Here is a 19,489-nt window from a genome sequence, read left to right as displayed (position 1 = left end):
ATTACCAATGGCATTTTTTACTGAACTAAGGCAAAAAATCTTAAAATTTGTATGGAGACACAAAAGACCCCAAAGAGCCAAAGCAGTCTTGAGGGAAAAAAAACGGAGCTGGAGGAATCAGGCTGCCTGACTTCAGACTATACTACAAAGCTACAGTAATGAAGACAAAATGGTACTGGCACAAAAACAGAAACTTAGATCAATGAAACAGGATAGAAAGCCCAGAGATAAACCCACACACCTATGGTCAACTAATCTATGACAAAGGAGGCAAGGATGTACAATGGAGAAAAGACAGTCTCTTCAATAAGTGGTGCTGGGAAAACTGGACAGCTACATGTAAAAGAATGAAATTACAAGTGATATTTTATAGTGGGAACAGAATAAAGAAAATGTAGCTCCCTAACACCATACACAAAAATAAACTCAAAATGGATTAGAGACCTAAATTCAAGACCAGACACTATAAAACTCTTAGAGGAAAACATAGGAAGAGCACTGTTTGACATAAATCACAGCAAGATCTTTTTTGATCCTCCTCCTAGAGTAATGGAAATAAAAACAAAAATAAACAAATGGGACCTAATGAAACTTCAGAGCTTTTGCACAGGAAAGGAAACCATAAACAATATGAAAAGTCAACCCTCAGAATGGGAGAAAATATCTGCAAACAATTCAATGGACAAAGGATTAATCTCCAAAATATATAAAGAGCTCATGCTGCTCAATATTAAAAAAACAAAAACCCAATCCAAAAATGGGCAGAAGACCTAAATCGACATTTCTCCAAAGAAGACATACAGATGGCCAAGAAGTACGTGAAAAGCTGCTCAACATTACTAATTATTAGAGAAATGCAAATCAAAACTACAATGAAGTATCACCTCACACCAGTTAGAATGGGCGTCATTAGAAAATCTACAAACAACAAATGCTGGAGATGGTGTGGAGAAAAGGGAACCCTCTTGCAGTGTTGGTGGGAATGTATATTGATAGAGCCACTATGGAGACCAGTATGGAGGTTCCTTAAAAAACTAAAAATAGAATTACCATATGATCCAGCAATCCCACTACTGGGCATATACCCAGAGAAACCATAATTCAAAAATACACATGCACCCCAATGTTCATTGCAGAAATATATAAAATAGCCAGGTTCTGGAAGCAAGCTAAATGCCCATCGACAGACGAATGGATAAAGAAGATGTGGTACATATATACAATGGAATATTACTCAGCCATAAAAAGGAATGAAATTGGGTCATTTTGGGGACGTGGATGGATCTAGAGACTGTCATACAGAGTGAAGTAAGTCACAAAGAGAAAAACAAATATCGTATATTAATGCATGTATGTGGAACCTAGAAAAATGGTACAGATGAACCGGTTTGCAGGGCAGAAATTAAGACACAGACATAGAGAACAAATGTGTGGACACCAAGGGGGGAAAGCAGCAGGGGAGTGGTGGTGGTGGTGTGATGAATTGGGCGATTGGGATTGACATTTATGCACTGATGTCTATAAAATTGATGACTAATTATAATCTGTATAAAAAAAAATAAAATTCAAAAAAAGAAAATAAATTTTTTATAATTAAAGTTTAAAATAATGGTTATGATGTTCTAATATACAGAGAAATTATTTGAGGATATATGTCTAAGTGAAAAGAAGAATTAGCTCTCAGCTGTGTAGCCAGAAATTCTGATTTATGTTTGGAGTTTGTTGTTATATGTTTGGGGGAAGTCTTTTTATCTCAGTTCTTTAATTTTTTTGTCAGTTCTGTGTGTCTTTATATATTTATATGTGTATTAAGTATATGCAATAGATTTATTCTCAATATTTGATTTTTAAAAGTTTACATGCTGGGCTTCCCCAGTGGCTCAGTGGTTGAGAGTCCACCTGCCGATGCAGGGGATGCGGGTTCGTGCCCCGGTCCGGGAATATCCCACATGCCGCCGAGCGGCTGGGCCCGTGAGCCATGGCCGCTGAGCCTGAGCGTCCAGAGCCTGTTCTCCACAACGGGAGAGGCCACAACAGTGAAAAGCCCGCGTACCACAAAAAAAAAAAAGTTTACATGCCATGCCACTCTCTTAAAAAGTCCGTATCCTGTTTGTAATGATTAATTTTATGTGGCAACTTAGCTAGGTCATAGTACCCAGATATTTAGCCAAATATTATTGTGGATATTTCTGTGAGGCTGTTTTTGGATGAGATTAACATCTAAATTGGTGGGATTTGACTGAAGTAGATTGTCTTTCATAGTGGTCATCTATGAACCATGAAGCGGGTTCCCGCTAGCCACTGAATCTGCTGGCAACCTGATCTTGGACTTCCAGCCACCAGAACTGTGAGTAATGAATTTCTGTTATTTAAATGTTACCCAGTCTATGGTATTCTGTTATAGCAGCCCAAGTAGACTATGATAGTATGTAAGTGAAAATGTGAAACTTCCAGCAAGTGTACATAAAAGGTGGGGTCACATCCTTCTTCCCTTCTCTTTCTAAAAATGGTTGGAGACTTCTTGGACAAAGAGGTGAATTTGGGAATGAAAGCCTAGTTCTTGACATTGTAGAGCTCCAAACCAGCCCTGAACTATCTATCTCTGGATTTTTACATAAAGAAGAAATAATCTCTTAATTTTTTGATGCCACTGTTTTTATTGGATGTTCTGTTTCTTGCAGTGCAATATAATCCAAGTTGATACATGATTATTAGGGATTTGGATGTTGATGTTCGTATTTTGCTCTCAAAGTGATATTATACTTAATTTTGTAATGTGGGATTCTCTCTTGAAGATCTCAACCTTTAGAGTGGGACACACTGTTCTAGCCGATGGAACAGAAAGTTAATGTGTAGTATTGGCTAAATTTCTAATCTTGTTATTTAAGTTTCTTCATCCACACTGTAAGAAAATAGAAACAGGTATGAAAGAGTTGGTAATTATTTGACTTACCACTTCTGAACAAAAGTAAGTTTCCTTTCAAATTATATCTGTCCCATACCATCTTTCAGATTGAAGAGTTTCTCTGGCTCATTTAGATTTTGTGTTTTCACCCTCCTGGGGAGATATAATATTGGTTTCACTTGAATTCAGTTAGAATTAAATTTAAACTCACTGTGCCTAAAGTCTTTCTTTGGGGCCATTTTTTTTGAAGCAGACTAGGACATATTTATTTAGTGCATAGGTAGAGGGGAAGTGTAAGTAACAAATGGTTGTATCCTCTACTTCTTTTTCTTAATTAATTTTTATTGGAGTACAGTTGCTTTACAATGTTGTGATAGTTTCTGCTGTACAGCAAAGTGAATCAGCTATATGTATACATATATCCCCTCTTTTTTTGGATTTCCTTCCCATTTTGGTCACCAAACAGCATTGAGTAGAGTTCTCTGTGCTATACAGTAGGTTCTCATTAGTTATCTATTTTATACTCAGTAGTGTATATATGTCAAACCCAATCTCTCATTTCATCCCACCACCCTCTTCCCCCCCCTTGGTATCCATGTTTGTTCTCTACATCTGTGTCTCTATTTCTGGTTTGCAAATAAGTTCATCTGTATCATATTCCTAGATTCCACATATAAGAGATATTATATATTTCTTTTTCTCTTTCTGACTTACTTCACTCTGTATGACAGTCTCTAGATCCATCCACATCTCAACAAATGACCCAATATCGTTCCTTTTTATGGCTGAGTAGTATTCCATTGTATATTTATGCCACATCTTCTTTATCCATTTCTCTGTCAGTGGACACTTAGGTTGCTTCCATGTCCTGGCTATTGTAAATAAAGCTGCAGTGAACATTGTGGTGCGTGTGTCTTCTTGAATTATGGTTTTCTCAGAGTATATGCCCAATAGTGGGATTGCTGGGTCATACGGTAGTTCTATTTTTAGTTTTTTGAGGAACCTCCATACTGTTCTCCATAGTGGCTCTATCAATATACATTCCCACCAACAGTGCAAGAGGGTTCCCTTTTCTCCATACCCTCTCCAGCCTTTACTGTTTGTAGATTTTTTGATGATGGCCATTCTGACCAGTGTGAAGTGATATTTCACTGTAGTTTTGATTTGCATTTCTCTAATAATTAATGATATTGAGCAACTTTTTATGTGTTTGTTAGCCATCTGTATGTCTTCTTTGGAGAAATGTCTATTTAGGACTTCTGCCCATTTTTTGATTGGGCTGTTTGTCTTTTTTGATATTGAGCTGCATTAGCTGTTCTTATATTTTGGAGATTAATCCCTTGTCAGCTGTTTTGTTTGCAAATATTATCTCCCATTCTGAGGGTTGTCTAGTCTTGTTTATGCTTTCCTTTGCTGTGCAAAAGCTTTTAAGTTTCATTAGGTCCCATTTGTTTATTTTTGTTTTTTTTTTTCATTTTTTTTTTCATTATTTTCATTATTTTTATTATTTTCATTATTCTAGGAGGTAGGTTAAAAAAGATCTTGCTGTGATTTATGTCAAAGAATGTTCTGCCTATGTCTTCCTCTAAGAATTTTATAGTGTCTGGCCTTACATTTAGGTCTTTAATCCATTTTGAGTTTATTTTTGTGTATGGCATCAGGGAGTGTTCTAGTTTCATTCTTTTACATGTAGTGTCCAGTTTTCCCATCACCACTTATTGAAGAGACTGTCTTTTCTCCATTGTATTTTCTTGCCTCCTTTGTCATGGATTAGGTGACCGTAGGTGCATGGGTTTATCTCTGGGCTTTCTATTCTGTTCCATTGATCTGTATTTCTGTTTTTGTGCCACTACCATACTGTCTTGATTACTGTAGCTTTGTAGTATAGTCTGAAGTCAGGCAGCCTGATTCCTCATTTCAAGAAGGAAGGAAGGAAGGTATCTTCCTTCTCAAGATTGCTTTGGCTATGCAGGGTCTTGTGTGTTTCCATACAAATTGTGAAATTTTTTTGTTCTAGTTCTGTGAAAAATGCCATTGGTAGTTTGATAGGGATTGCATTGAATCTGTAGATTGCTTTGGGTAGTATAGTCATTTTCACAATGTTGATTCTTCCTATCCAAAACATGGTATATCTCTCCATCTGTTTGTATCATCTTTAATTTCTTTATCAGTGTCTTATACTTTTCTGCATACAGGTCTTTTGTCTCCCTAGGTAGGTTTCTTTTTGTTGCAATGGTAAATGGGAGTGTTTCCGTAATTGCTCTTTCAGATTTTTCATCATTAGTGTATAGGAATGCAAGAGATTTCTGTGCATTAATTTTGTATCCTGCAACTTTACCAGATTCATTGATTAGCTCTAGTAGTTTTCTGGTGGCATCTTCAGGATTCTCTATGTATAGTATCATGTCATCTGCAAACAGTGACAGTTTTACTTCTTCTTTTCCAATTTGTATGCCTTTTATTTCTTTTTCTTCTCTGATTGCCGTGGCTAGGACTTCCAGAACTATGTTGAATAATAGTGGCGAGAGTGGACATCCTTGTGGTGTTCCTGATCTTCGAGGAAATGCTTTCAGTTTTTCACCATTGAGAATTATGTTTGCTGTGGGTTTGTTGTATGTGACCTTTATTATGTTGAGGTAGGTTCCCTCTATGCCCACTTTCTGGAGAGTTTGTAGCATAGATGGGTGTTGAATTTTGCCAAAAGCTTTTTCTGCATCTATTGAGTTGATCATATGGTTTTTATTCTTCAATTTGTTAATATGGTGTATCACATTGATTGATTTGCATATATTGAAGAATCCTTGCATCCCTGTGATAAATCCCACTTGATCATGGGGTATGATCCTTTTAATATTTTTTGGATTCTGTTTGCTAGTATTTTTTGAGGGTTTTTGTATCTATGTTCATCAGTGATATTGTCCTGTAATTTTCTTTTTTTGTGATATCTTTGCCTGTTTTGGGTATCAGGGTGATGGTGGCCTCATAGAATGAGACTGGGAGTATTCCTCCCTCTGCAATTTTTGGGAAGAGTTTGAGAAGGATAGGTTTCAGCTCTTCTCTAAACGTTTGATTAGAATTCACCTGTGAAGCCATGTGGTCCCGGACTTTTGTTTGTCGGAATATTTTTAATCACTGTTTCAATTTTATTACTTGTGATTGTTCTGTTCATATTTTCTATTACTTCCTGGTTCAGTCTTGGAAGTTGTACTTTTCTAAGAATTTGTCCATATCTCTCAGGTTGTCCATTTTATTGGCATAGAGTTGTTTGTAGTAGTCTCTTACGATGCTTTGTATTTCTGTGGTGTCCATTGTAGCTTCTCCTTCTTCATTTCTAATTTTATTGATTTGAGTCCTCTCTCTTTATTTCTTGATGAGTCCGGCTAAAGTTTTGTCAATTTTGTTCATCTTCTCAAAGAATCAGCTTGTAGTTTCATTGATCTTTGCTATTGTATTCTGAGTTTCTATTTCATTTATTTCTGCTCTGATCTTTATGATTTCTTTCCTTCTACTAACCTCTTTTTGTTTGTTCTTCTTTCACTAGTTGCTTTTGTTTGTTTGTTCTTCTTTTTTGTTTTGTTTTGTTTTTGTTTTGTTTGTTTTTGTTTTGTTTGTTTGTTTTGCTTTTGTTTGTTCTTTTTTGGTTTTGTTTTGTTTTTGTTTTGTTTGTTCTTCTTTCTCTAGTTGCTTTAGCTGTAAAGTTAGGATGTTTGAGATTTTTCTTGTTTCTTGAAGTAGGATTATATTTCTATAAACTTCCCTCTTAGAACTTCTTTTGCTGCGTGCCATAGGTTTTGTGTCGTTGTGTTTTCATTGTCATTTGTTTCTAGGTATTTTTTTACTTTCTCTTTGATTTCTTCAGTGGTGCATTGGTTGTTTAGTAGCATATTGTTTAGCCTCCATGTGTTTGTGTTTTTTACAGTTTTCTTCCTGTAATTGATTTCTATTCTCATAGCGCTGTGGTCAGAAAAGATGCTTGGTATGATTTCAATACTCTTAAATTTACCAAGGCTTGATTTGTGCCCAAGATGTGATCTATCCTGAAGAATGTTCTGTGTGCACTTGAGAAAAAGTGTATTCTGCTGCTTTCAGGTGGACTGTCCTATAAATATCAATTAAGTCTCTCTGGTCTAATGTATCATTTAAGGCTTGTGTTTCCTTATTAATTTTCTGTCTGGATAATCTGTCCATTGGTATAAGTGGAGTGTTAAAGTCCTCCACTATTATTGTGTTACTTTCGATTTCTCCTTTTATAGCTGTTAGTATTTGACTTATATATTGAGGTGCTCCTATGTTGGGTGCATAAATATTTATAATTGTGATATCTTCTTCTTGGATTGATCCCTTGATCATCATGTAGTGTCACTCTTTGTCCCTTGTAATTGTCTTTTCTTTAATAAATTTATTTATTTTGGCTGCATTGCTTCTTTGTTGCTGTGCGTAAGCTTTCTCTAGTTGCGGCGAGCAGGGGCTAGTCTTCGTTGTGGTGCACAGGGGCCATTCTTCGTTGCGGCCCGCAGGTTCCTCATAGTGGTGCCTTCTCTTGTTGTGGAGTATAGGCTCTAGGCACGTGGGCTTCAGTAGTTGTGGCACACAGGCTCAGTAGTTGTGGCTTATGGGCTCTAGAGCGCAGGCTCAGTAGTTGTAGCACACGGGATTAGTTGCTCCGCGGCATGCGGGATCTTCCCAGACCAGGGACTGAACCTGTGTCTCCTGCTTGCAGGCAGATTCCCAACCACTGTGCCACCAGGGAAGTCCCTGTAATAGTCTTTATTTTAAAGTCTATTTTGTCTGGTATGAGTATTTCTACTCCAGCTTTCTTTTGATTTCCATTTGCATGGAATATCTTTTTCCATCCCCTCACTTTCAGTCTGTATGTGTCCCTAGCTCTGAAGTGGGTCTCTTGCAGACAGCGTATGTACGGATCTTGTTCTTGTATCCATTCAGCCAGTCTGTGTCTTTGGTCGGAGCATTTAATCCATTTACATTTAAGGTAATTATCGATATGTATGTTCCTATTACCATCTTCTTAATTGTTTTGGATTTGTTTTTGTAGGTCTTTTTCTTCTCTTGTGTTTTCCACCTCGAGAAGTTCCTTAGCATTTGTTGTAAAGCTGGTTTGATGGTGCTGAATTCTCTTAGCTTTTGCTTGTCTGTAAAGCTTTTGATTTCTCCATTGTATCTGAATGAGATCCTTGCTGGGTAGAGTAATCTTGGTTGTAGGTTTTTCCCTTTCATCACTTTAAAGATATCCTGCCACTCCCTTCTGGCCTGCAGAGTTGCTGCTGAAAAGTCTTTTGATAACCTTATGGAGATTCCCTTGTATGTTATTTGTTGCTTTTCCCTTGCTACTTTTAATATTTTTTTCTTTGTATTTAAATTTTGTTAGTTTGATTACTATGTGTCTCAGCATGTTTCTCCTTGGGTTTACCCTGTATGGGACTCTCTGTGCTCCCTGGACTTGGATGACTGTTTCCTTTCCCATATTAGGGAAGTTTTTGACTATAATCTCTTCAAATATTTTCTCAGACCCTTTCTTTTTGTCTTCTTCTTCTGGGACCCCTATAATTTGAATGTTGGTGTGTTTAATGTTGTCCCAGAAGTCTCTGAGACTATCCTAATTTCTTGTCATTCTTTTTTCTCTATTCTGCTCCACGGCAGTTATTTCCACCATTCTATCTTCCAGCTCACTTATCCGTTCTTCTGCCTCAATTATTCTGCTATTGATTCCTTCTAGTGTATTTTTCATTTCAGTTATTGTGTTGTTCATCACTGTTTGTTTGTTCTTTAGTTCTTCCAGGTCCTTGTTAAACATTTCTTGTATCTTCTCGATCCATGCCTCCATTCTATTTTCGAGATCTTGGATCATCTTTACTATCATTACTCTGAATTTTTTTCAGGTAGAGTGCCTTTTTCCTCTTCATTTATTTGGTCTGTAGGTTTTTACCTTGCTCCTTCATCTACAACATATTTCTCTGTCTTCTTATTTTGTCTAACTTACTGTGTTTGTGGTCAACTTTCTGCAGGCTGCAGGGTCATAGTTCCTCTTGGTTCTGGTGTCTGCCCCCTGGTGGATTAGGTTGGTGGATTAGGTTGGATTAGGAGCTTGTGTAGGCTTCCTGGTGGGAGGGACTGGTGCCTGCACTCTGGTGGGTGGAGCTGAGTCTTGTCCCTCTGATGGGCAGGGACACGTCAGGTGGTGTGTTTTGGGGTGTCTGTGAGCTTAGAACAACTTTAGGCAGACTGTCTGCTGACAGGTGGGGCTGTGTTCCTGTCTTGCTGGTTGTTTGGCAGGAGGCATCCAGCACTGGAGCCTGTAGGTAGTTGAGTGGAGCCAGGTCCTGGTGTTGAGATGGAGACCTCTGGGAGAGCTCATGCTGCTAAATATTCCCTGAGCCTGGGACTTCTCTGGTGGTCCAGAGAATTCTAGTCCTGGACTTGGCACTGCCACCCCGGAGGCTCAGGCCTGACCCCAGGCTGGGAACTAAAACTCTGCAAGCTGGGTGACATGGTAAAAAAAAAAAAAAAAAGGAAAAAAAAGGGAAAGAAAACAGACAAAACCCAAGACAAATAGCAAAAACAGAAACAAACAAACAGAAAGAGAAAAGAAAACAAAGAAAACCCAAGACAAATGGTGAAAGCAAAACCAAACAAAAACAGTGACAGACAAAAAGAAACAAACAAAACAAAAAACAAGAGAACAGCCAAACAACCAAAAGAACACCAAAATGAAAACAAACAATAAAAACAAAACTTAATAAAAACAAAGCAAAAAGCAGAAAGCAAACTAAAGAAAAGCAAACAGAACATAAAACAAACACACAAAAACTATCAAAAATATATGAAAACAAAACAAAACAAAGAATAAAAACAAAAGCAAGAAAAAAAACAACAAAATAGTAAAGTAAAAATAGAAAAATTAAAAGTACATTAGGGCTTCCCTGGTGGCACAGTGGTTGAGAGTCCACCTGCCAATGCAGGGGACACAGGTTTGTGCCCCGGTCCAGGAGGATCCCACGTGCCGCAGAGCGGCTGGGCCCGTGAGCCATGGCCATTGATCCTGCATGTCCAGAGCCTGTGCTCCACAACGGGAGAGGCCAGAACAGTGAGAGGCCTGCATACCGCAAAAAAAAAAAAAAGTATATTAAAAAATTTAAAGAAAAAAAATGAATTAAAAATTAAAAAAATAAAAACAACAAAACAAAACCAAAGAATAATAGTAATAATAATTTTTTCCTGGGGCCACAGCTATCAGTGTCTTTGCCCACACAGTGAGACACAGCCAACACCTGCCTCCCCTGGAGGCCCTCCAGTACCTCTAGGTGGGTCTCTGCACCTGCTGTGGGCACTGCAGGGGCAGTTCAGACTCTGACCTGGCCCAACTTCTGCATGCACTTGCCTCCAAAGTCCACAGCTGCTAAAGCTAGACCAGTCTCCGTTGTGAGAGTACTCACTGTCTATTCAGATATTCCACAGATGCAGAGTTTAACCAAGCCATCATGCGGATTTAAACCGAGGCTTGTGCAGCTTCATGAAGAGATTTCCCTTTCTCTTCCTTATTCGCACTGCCCCTGGTGCTCAGCTTTGGTTTTGGCCCCAACTCTGCATGTGGGCCACCCTCAGGCATCTGTTCCCCACCCAGGTGGGAGGGGGTGAAAGCAGCAGCTGATTGGGGCACCCTTATTTACTCAGGCCGGGGAGGGATAAGGCAGCCATAGCTGGGACATGTGCAAAGTGCCTGCAGCAGCAGAGACCAGCAGGAATTTGCAACAGACCGGGTGTGCTGTGCGCTTTCCCAGGGACATTGGCCCCAGATCGTGGGACCCTTGGCAGTGGCAGGCCACACAGGCCCCTGGGAAGGTGGGGGCAGTGATCTGTGCTTGCTCACAGGACCCTCCGTGGCAGTGGTGGCAGCAGTAATGATCTGCACGTGCCTCTGGGGTCTGAGATAGTAGTCGTGGCTCATGCCTGCCCCTGGAGCTCGTGTAGGTGGTGCCCTGCTGCCTGTGAGCGCACAGAGAAAGAAGTTCCTATGGTGGGCCTGCCCCTCTCCTTGCCCACCTCCCACCAATGGTCCCTTGCCTCTTTGGCAGGTCCAGGCTTCTTCCCAGACTCCCTCAGGTGTGGTGCACTACACCCTAGCTCCCTCAGGCTGTCTTCACGCAGCCAATCCTGGTCCTCTCCCCAGCATCTCATCTCCAAAGCCCAAGCCTCAGTACCCAGCCCCCACCTGCCCTAGCGGGTGAGGGGACAAGTGTCTTAGACTGGGGTGTGCCCGTCGGCACTGACCCTCTGTGCAGGTCTCTCTCCACTTTGCCCTCTGCACACCTGTTGCTGTACTCTCCTCTGGGGCTCTGAAGCTCCCCCTCTGTCCCCACCAGTGGGGGGACTTCCCAGTGTGCAGAAACATTTCCTGCTTCACAGCTCCTTCCCTGAGGTGCAGGTCCCCTCCCGATTCCTTTCTCTCTCTTTTTTTCTTTTATCTTTTGCCCTACCTAGTTACATGGAGATTTTCTTGCCCTTTTGCAAGTCTGAGATCTTCTGCCAAAGTTCAATAGATGTTCTGTGAGAGTCGTTCCATATGTAGATGTATTTTTGATGTATCTGTGGGGAGAAGGTGAGCTCCACGTCCGACTTCTCTGCCATCTTGATCTCCTGACGTTTTTTCTTTTTCTTTTTTTTTTCTTTTTTTTTTGCAATTTCCCCCCCAAACATCCATGAGCCTGGTAACCAAACAGTAAAGGCTAGATGTGGATTGGATGCCCCAAAGTTGCTTGAGTTAATTGCTTCAGATGCTTTCTGCTTGTTCCTGGCATACTTTGGCTCTTACTGGACTTAAGCATTGTCTTTACAACTTTGGTACTGCCACTGGCCCTTTGGATTAGATGTCCATAATTGATTTTTATGTCATTTAATTATTGATTTACCCTAGATAATATTTAGCTTATTTTTACTTTCTACCATTCATATTCTGAGTTGACTTGACTAAAAATTTCCCCTCCCCTGGTTGTTCATGAAGCAGGAATAGCCAATCTGGGAAGCAGAGAGGAAGTTGGAAATATGGGGAAGGTTGGCCATTTTGTCACAAGTTTCATCTTTTCCTTTGAGAGAAGATTCATAGCTTTCATCAGATGAGGGGACATTGAAAGATAAATACGACTTTGGTGTCTATTTGGGGGATGGAATTGAAGAGGCAGTATTTCAGAGAGCAATAATGGTTAAGTGGTAATTATAACAGACTGGATGAGAGATAATAAAAGCCTAAATTTAAGCACGCAATGATGATGGAGAGAAAATAAATTTAAAGGACTATTCAGGGCATACAGATAAAAAAATTAGAGATCAGATGTATTGTGAAGGGAACGTCAAAAAATCTAGAATGACACCCCCCCCCCCCGCATTTGTAGCTTGAGAAACCACTGTGTGATGGTCCATTTCCTGAAATGACAGAAGAGATGAACAAGAGTAAATTTGGAGGAAGGTGATAAATTTATCTTGGGAGCCTCTTAGTTTGAGAGCCTCTGAGCCATCTAGATGGAAATGCCTGGCAGGCATTTGAAAATACCAACCAGCAGATCAAGACAGAAATATGGATGGTAGAGATGGAAGTGGAAACCCCCAGCTGCTGAAGCCAGGAAAATGGACAAGATCACTGAGGGAGAACACAGGCCGAGAAGAGATGAATTCTTAATCAAGGATGGAGTCACAGAGAACACCGAATCATGAAGAAACAGAAGAGAGTTCTGAAAGAAAAAGTGAGAAAGAGTGGTGAGAAGGGATGGAAAAATTACGAAGGAAAAAAAGAAACTGTTGTAATTTACTATCATTTCAGGAAAATAGGTTAAGCAGCTGTGGCAGACACACTGCTCTGTGTTCAAAAATCTGTTCCCACCCCACCACACCCTAGGTTCCAGGAAGACTACATTTTCCAGTCCCCCACTGCATCCAAGTGAGACCAAGAGATTGAACACTGGCCAATGAAAAGAAGGTAGAGGCGGAAGGAACGACGTAGTCTACTTCCAAGCCAGGTCCCTAAGACATTGCAGGTGGTCTGTGTGCATCTCTCTCTTACCTATCCATGTGACCAGATGGAGGAGTCATACGAGAGAGCTTCCTGATCGGAAATATTTATATCAGACTTTGCTTGAGTGGGAAATAGACCTTTATCGTGTTAACCTATTAAGATTTTGAGGTTATTTATTATAGCACTCAACACACTTTGATTGATAAGACAATTTAAAAAATATTTTAAATAAAGATATGTCATTTTAAGTTATACTTTTGGTATTGCTGACACACTTTAAAAACACAGCCATCCTAACAATATGCATTTTTCAAGATACTTTATTTACTGTCTTTTAGCAAGAATATAAGTTTCAGGATCATTGGAATGGCATCACATCTTAAATTTATGTTTAAAACAGACTAATAACAGATGGAGGAGCAAAAGGTTAATACGTGCATACACTCAACCATCTTGTCCTGATCATGTTATAGCCTGTTGAGAACACAAGCAAGCCTTTTCTCAACCACCCTCCTGGGGCTATCCAAACCCTTAGAGGGTAGGGCCTAAAATCCCAAATGTCAGGGACTCATGACATTCCATGTGATTTCTGTAGATGGAATGTCTAAGCAATGGTTTACTACCATAGCAGAAGCCTCCTGGTCCCAGGATTATGATAATATGTACCTGAGTGGAGAAAGTAACAAGAGCATACAAGGAACCTCTTCCAAGTCAGTCTTCTGAACTAATAGAAAAGGCCTCAAAGGCAGCCTGAGGAACTATGAGCTCCTCAGGGATTGTGTTCAAGAAAATGAATTCAACCACAAAAAAAAAATGTAGACAACAAAATTAATAACTTCCGGATTATAACCCAAAGTATAAAATGGGTCCATACTCATATAAAAAATTAAATAAATGGGAGGAAGAGACAAATCTCCCATAACAAGAATTCCAAATAATTTATGTAGGTACTACCCCTTCAAGGAGGAGGAGTAGAACTCTCCACCCCTTAAGTGCGGACTGCGCTTAGTGGCTTGCTCGCAAAGAGTACAGAAAGGAAAGGGGAAAGTAACTCTACAGTGGAGAAACCTGGCAAACACTGCCTTCGCCAGGTGAGTAACACCATCAGCACTGAGTCATGTCGACAGCCTGTACCCTTGATGTGATGTGATAAGAATGACACTTTACCTCTGTGGTCTTCCTTCCCCAACCGGTAACCCCAAGGAAATCTTGAGAAAAACATCAGACAAAACCAAAGTGATAGATATTCTACAAGATATCTGAGCAATACTCAAAACTGTCAAGGTCATCAAAAACAAGGAAAGTCTGAGAAACTGTCACAGCCAAGAGGAGCCTAAGGAGACATGACAACTAAATGCAATGTATCCTGCATGGGATCCTGGAACAGGTGAAGGCCATCGCAGAAAAACTAGTGACATTCTAATAAAGCATGGTTTAGTTAATAATGATGTATCCGTATTGGTTCATCAGTTGTGATGAATATATCACAGCGATCTAAGATGTTAAAAGGGGAAATGGGATGTGGGTTACGTGCACACTCTCTGTACTATTTTGTAACTATTCTATAAAGCTAAAACTATTCTAACATAAAAAGTGTTTTTTTTAAAGGAATCTAGAAATAAATTATTTATTTCTTTTTTTAACTTTTTATTTTATCTTGGAGTATAGTTGATTAACAATGTTGTGTTAGTTTCAGGTGTACAGCAAAATGATTCAGTTATACATATACATGTATCTATTCGTTTTCAAATTCTTTTCCCATTTAGGTTGTTACATAATACTGAGCAGAGTTCCCTGTGCTATACAGTAGGTCCTTGTTGGTTATCCATTTTAAATACAGCAGTGTGTACATGTCAATTCCAAACTCCCTGACTATCCCTTCCCCCCGACTCTACCCCCTGGTAACCATAAGTTCATTCTCTAAGTCTATGAGTCTGTTTCTGTTTTGTAAATAAGTTCATTTGTATCGTTTCTTTTTAGATTCCACATATAAGTGATATCATACAATCTTTCTTTGTCTGATTTACTTCACTCACTATGACAATCTCTAGGTCCATCCATGATTCAAATGGTGTTAGAAATAAATCATTTATTTCTTGAAGAAGAAATCTAAACATACAATTCACAGCAAAATTGACCACAACCTTCTCTACTTCTCCAGCTCTCTGAAACTCACTGATGGACACTCTCCCCGAATCTATATTCATCCCTCATCTCCATCTGTCTCCCTGGTCACTTTCCTGCTTATAATCCCTTCTTTAAGCTCCATCTTCCTTAATACAAGATATTCCTTATCAGACAGAGCCCAGTGGAAATGTAGTTTGTCCTGTTACTACTCTTGGAGAAATTAGGTGATCTGGCTCTTGTCCTCTGCACCCCTTCTCGTCTTTGCTTCAGTTCTGGTAGAGGGCTGGGGTGAGCTATGGTCATCTTGATCATTCTCATTCCCATTATATGCACAGCTGACATTAATAAATTAGCAAATTAAGGGGGGAAAGGCAAGTCTCTGTTTTAGAAAAGCTACTGCAAAGTTACTGAAGGAGGAAGTAAAATGGACCCTTAACTACCATGCTTTTCATATTTACCCCCCCCAATATCATATATTTAATAAGAGTCACTGCCTATTAAACTTCAAGGGAATTCAGTAAATATCCAATTCTATATTCTCAAGTTGCAAATTAGAAAAATAAGGGCCAGATGGCCTCAGTGGCCACCTCAGCATAATACAGTTAATGACCAGAGGATCCATGACTATTCATCTCTTCTTCCTTGCTTCTTTCATGTTTTCAAACGCCAAGTTCAAATTTTTGTCACGATGCAGGAGAGCTACAGGCTTTGATATGGTAATTCTTCTTTCTTCTCAAGCAAGAAACATGGAAAGAAATAAAATAGCAAATGAATATACTAAAAGGATCAGACTAACCAAATACTATGTTATACTCTCTTTGATTTAAGGACATATCTAGAGATATGTGTCCAATAAAAGAGTTTGAATGAGGAGCAGGTCAACCTGTTTGATCAGCCAGCTGCCACTGCCTTCTAGCTCTTGGTGTTCAGACGCGTGGGGCTTCTCAGCCCCATCTCTTAGGTACGTTCCTCATTAAATACACGGCAACCATTGTTCTCCTTAAACCTTTGAGAGCTTCAGAAAGCTAACAACTTGTTTAATTACTCCTGTTTTTATCATTTTCTTCAGTAGTCATTCACTCATTTGTTCTGGTATGTGTTTGTTCATCTCCAAGTTTCTTTCCAGACACTGAGCAAGGTGCTAGAAATACAAACACAAAAAGGCATCATCCCTGAAGTCCAGGTGCATAGTGTCTACTAATTTAAGTGTTGGTGAAAAGAGTCAGACAGTGTTTCAGGTCAAATCTACAAATTTTTAATTTGCTATGCTCATTAATTAGTGAACATTATTTCATGACATATTAGGTAAAGACGTGAATGGTGTCTGTAGTAAAAACAAGCAAAGAAATTCTTAAAAACCAAAGAGTTCAAGAAAAGAAATCTAAATTGTACACTGTTTCTTTATTTTTATTTTAAGTGTGAATGTGTATACATATATATGCGTACACAACATTTTAATTTCTATACATCAATCAACAAAAATTCAATATTGGAATGATGTTGAAACATTATCCTGCCAATAATTATAAGTGTATCAAATCCTCTGTTTCTCTAGCTCTCTGACATCCATATTATCCAATAATGCTTTCAATACTTTGTATGTTCTTTATGCAACCATAGAATACCAGGGCTATCTCAAGGGCTAAATCAAGCACAAACAATTTAGCCCCTATTTACAATAGAAATCAAGACATATTTTCTCACTCAGTTACACAAAAGTATGGGATTGAGTACACAGCCCAGGTTGTAGAAGGAGTTATTAAAGAATGAAGTTATTTTACTAACTTTACTTATGCAGAGTATAACTGTAATGCCTTGTCATAGATGCTCTCTCAAAACTCATTTCTTTAGTTTACTACCTATTGACTTTTCTCTGAAAATCTGGTGTCATTGCAGGAATTATAAATAGTAGCTCTGTTTGGCACAGTCTCTGAGACTAAATATTTTTATTGTCCCACAAAATAAGAAATACTTCAAAATAATATTACATAATTCCCACAGGTAATCAGTTGGTCCTGATGCCACACTCTGTTCACGGTTGCTTTTGAAAATTACAATTTCTTGCATAGTCTTTTGTGCTAATGATTCAGTCAAGGCATAATGACAACTAGTTTATTTATTATCAGTCACTATTCAGAGGAAGAGGCAGAAAAAAATGCTGCAGCAGCTTCCCAAACGAGCTCATTGCCTGAGATCTAAGACACATTCTATGAGAAACTTCACAAGAATAAAAATAACAATAGCTTTAAGAGTAGCTAACACTATGACATTTACTTTTCAAGCATCATCTTTTCTCAGCCTCAAAAAAAACCTATGAAGCAAATATAATTATAATCCTCATTTTATAGATGAGGATTTTGAAGGTCTGCGAGAGAACTTGCTTAAGCTCACACACCTTATAAATGGTGGGGCTGAAATTAAACCCAAAACATGCTGCTCTTGGAGTAACTTTTAATAATTTTATCTTTCAAAAAGTATTGTGTAAACAAAAAAACAAAAGATACTGTTTAGTTTTGGAGCAAGTGTCTAGATTAGTCATACTTCCGAAGATGAGTTACAAATTAGAGCTACTCATTGGCATATGCCCTAAGTTCTATTTTCAATTCTGCCATTGATCATGATATATGTAACATATGTGCACAGACACATACATATCACATCATTTACCAAGCTTTTATCTTAATATTTTAAGTTTCAAGCTGTGACTCTTCTATGTGCTAAGCTTTCCTGTTTTCCTGACTTTGTTCAGGATCTTCTCTTTACTTGGAACATTTTTTTCTTCCTTCTTTACCTAGTTAACGCCTTCTAAAACCTCCAGGTTTGATCAGTTACCTCACCTGATCCCCATAAGCAGTATTTCAAACTTTCACCGCTGTCTACTGAACCCTCAGCTTTTGTTAGTTTCTAATTGCTGCTACAACAAATTACCACAAACTCGGTGACTTAAAACAACACAAGTGCAATATCTTGCAGTTCTGGAGGTCAGAAGTCTAAAAATAAGTCTTACTCGGTTAAAATCAAGGTATCAACAAGGTTGTATTTCTTCTGGAGGCTCTAGGGGAGAATATGCCTCTTTGCCTTTTCCAACTTCCAGAGACCACCTACATTCCTTGGCTTGTTGTCCCTTCCTTCATTTTCAAAGCTAACAGTATAGCATCTTCAAATCTCTCTGTAATTCTGACCCTCCTGCCTCCCTCGTATAAGGACCCTGTGACTTCATTGAGCACACCTAGGTAATCCACGATAATCTCTCCATTTTAGTCAGCTGATTAACAACCTTAATTCTATATGCTGTCTTAATTCCTCCTTGCCTTGTAAAATAACATTTTCATAGGTTTTAGGGATTAAGACATGGGTATTTTTTTATCTCAAAGACATATCTGTACTCTAATGTTCAGAGCAGCATTATTCACAATAGCCATGGTATGGAAACAACCTAAGTGTCACTAATGGGTGAATGGATAAAGAATAGATAATGGATACTATTAGCTTTAAAAGAGAAGGAAATCATGTCATTTGTGACAACATGGAGGAAACTGGGAGGTATTATACTAAGCAAAATAAGCCAGACAGGGAAAAATATACTGCATGGTATCACTTAGTGCAGAATGTTAAAAAAAAAAAAGTCAAACACGTAGAAACAGAGTAAAAAAGTGGTTGCAAGAAGCTGGAAGGTGGGGGAAATAGGGAGAGCCTGGTAAAAAGAGTACAAACTTTCAGTTATAAGATGAATAAGGTCTGAGGATCTAATGCATAACATGGTGACTATAGTTGATAATCTGTACCATACAACTGAAATTTGCTAAGAGAGTAGATCTTACATGTTCTCATTTAAAAAAAGTAAATAATGAATGTGTTAATTAATTCAATGGTGGAAATCCTTTCACAATATATGCATATATCAAATCATCACATTGTGCACTTTAAATATCTTGCAATTGTATTTGTCATTTATACCTCAATAAATCTGGGGGCGGCGGGAGGAAGAAAAGAAACCTCCGTTGATCCTATGACCTTCTCCAGTCACTGTCCTGTCATTCCCTTCTTGAAAGACAGTTAACATTTAGGCTTCATTTGATCGTAAACAGTCTATTTTAGGACTCTCTATTCTGTTCCATTAATATATATATGTCTATTCTTACACCAATATCATACTCTCTTTATCATTACACCCTTAGAATAAGTCCTGAAGTCATGTAGTGAAATCCTCTAACATTTTCCTGTGTAAAATTGCTTTAGCCGTTTTATATTTTCTATCCTTTGCATTTAAATATAAATTCTAGAGTCATCTTGTCAATTTCTGCCCCAAAAAACACACAAAAAGAAAAAAAAAATCCTGCTGGGATTTTGATTAGGATTGCAATGAATCTGCAGATAAATTTGGAAAGAATTGACATCTTAACGATATTTAGTCTTCTAACCCATAAACATGGTAG

The 19,489-nt window shown here is 38.6% G+C and overlaps 1 protein-coding gene across 11 annotated transcripts in view; it reads left to right on the top strand.

The window, feature by feature from the left end:
- Window positions 1-19,489, top strand: part of HMCN1 (hemicentin 1) — an 883,583-nt gene that overhangs the window by 249,602 nt on the left and 614,492 nt on the right. For all 11 annotated transcript variants that reach the window (XM_079903114.1, XM_079903100.1, XM_079903116.1 and 8 more), the window contains one exon: window positions 2,263-2,347. The gene's annotated coding sequence lies outside the window, so the exon portion shown is untranslated. The remainder of the gene's footprint in view (window positions 1-2,262; window positions 2,348-19,489) is intronic.

The sequence above is a fragment of the Stenella coeruleoalba genome (genome assembly GCF_951394435.1).
Source record: "Stenella coeruleoalba genome assembly, chromosome: 1".
NCBI lineage: Eukaryota > Metazoa > Chordata > Mammalia > Artiodactyla > Delphinidae > Stenella > Stenella coeruleoalba.
Note: the sequence above shows the minus strand (reverse complement) of the source record. Positions and strands in the feature narration are given on the sequence as shown.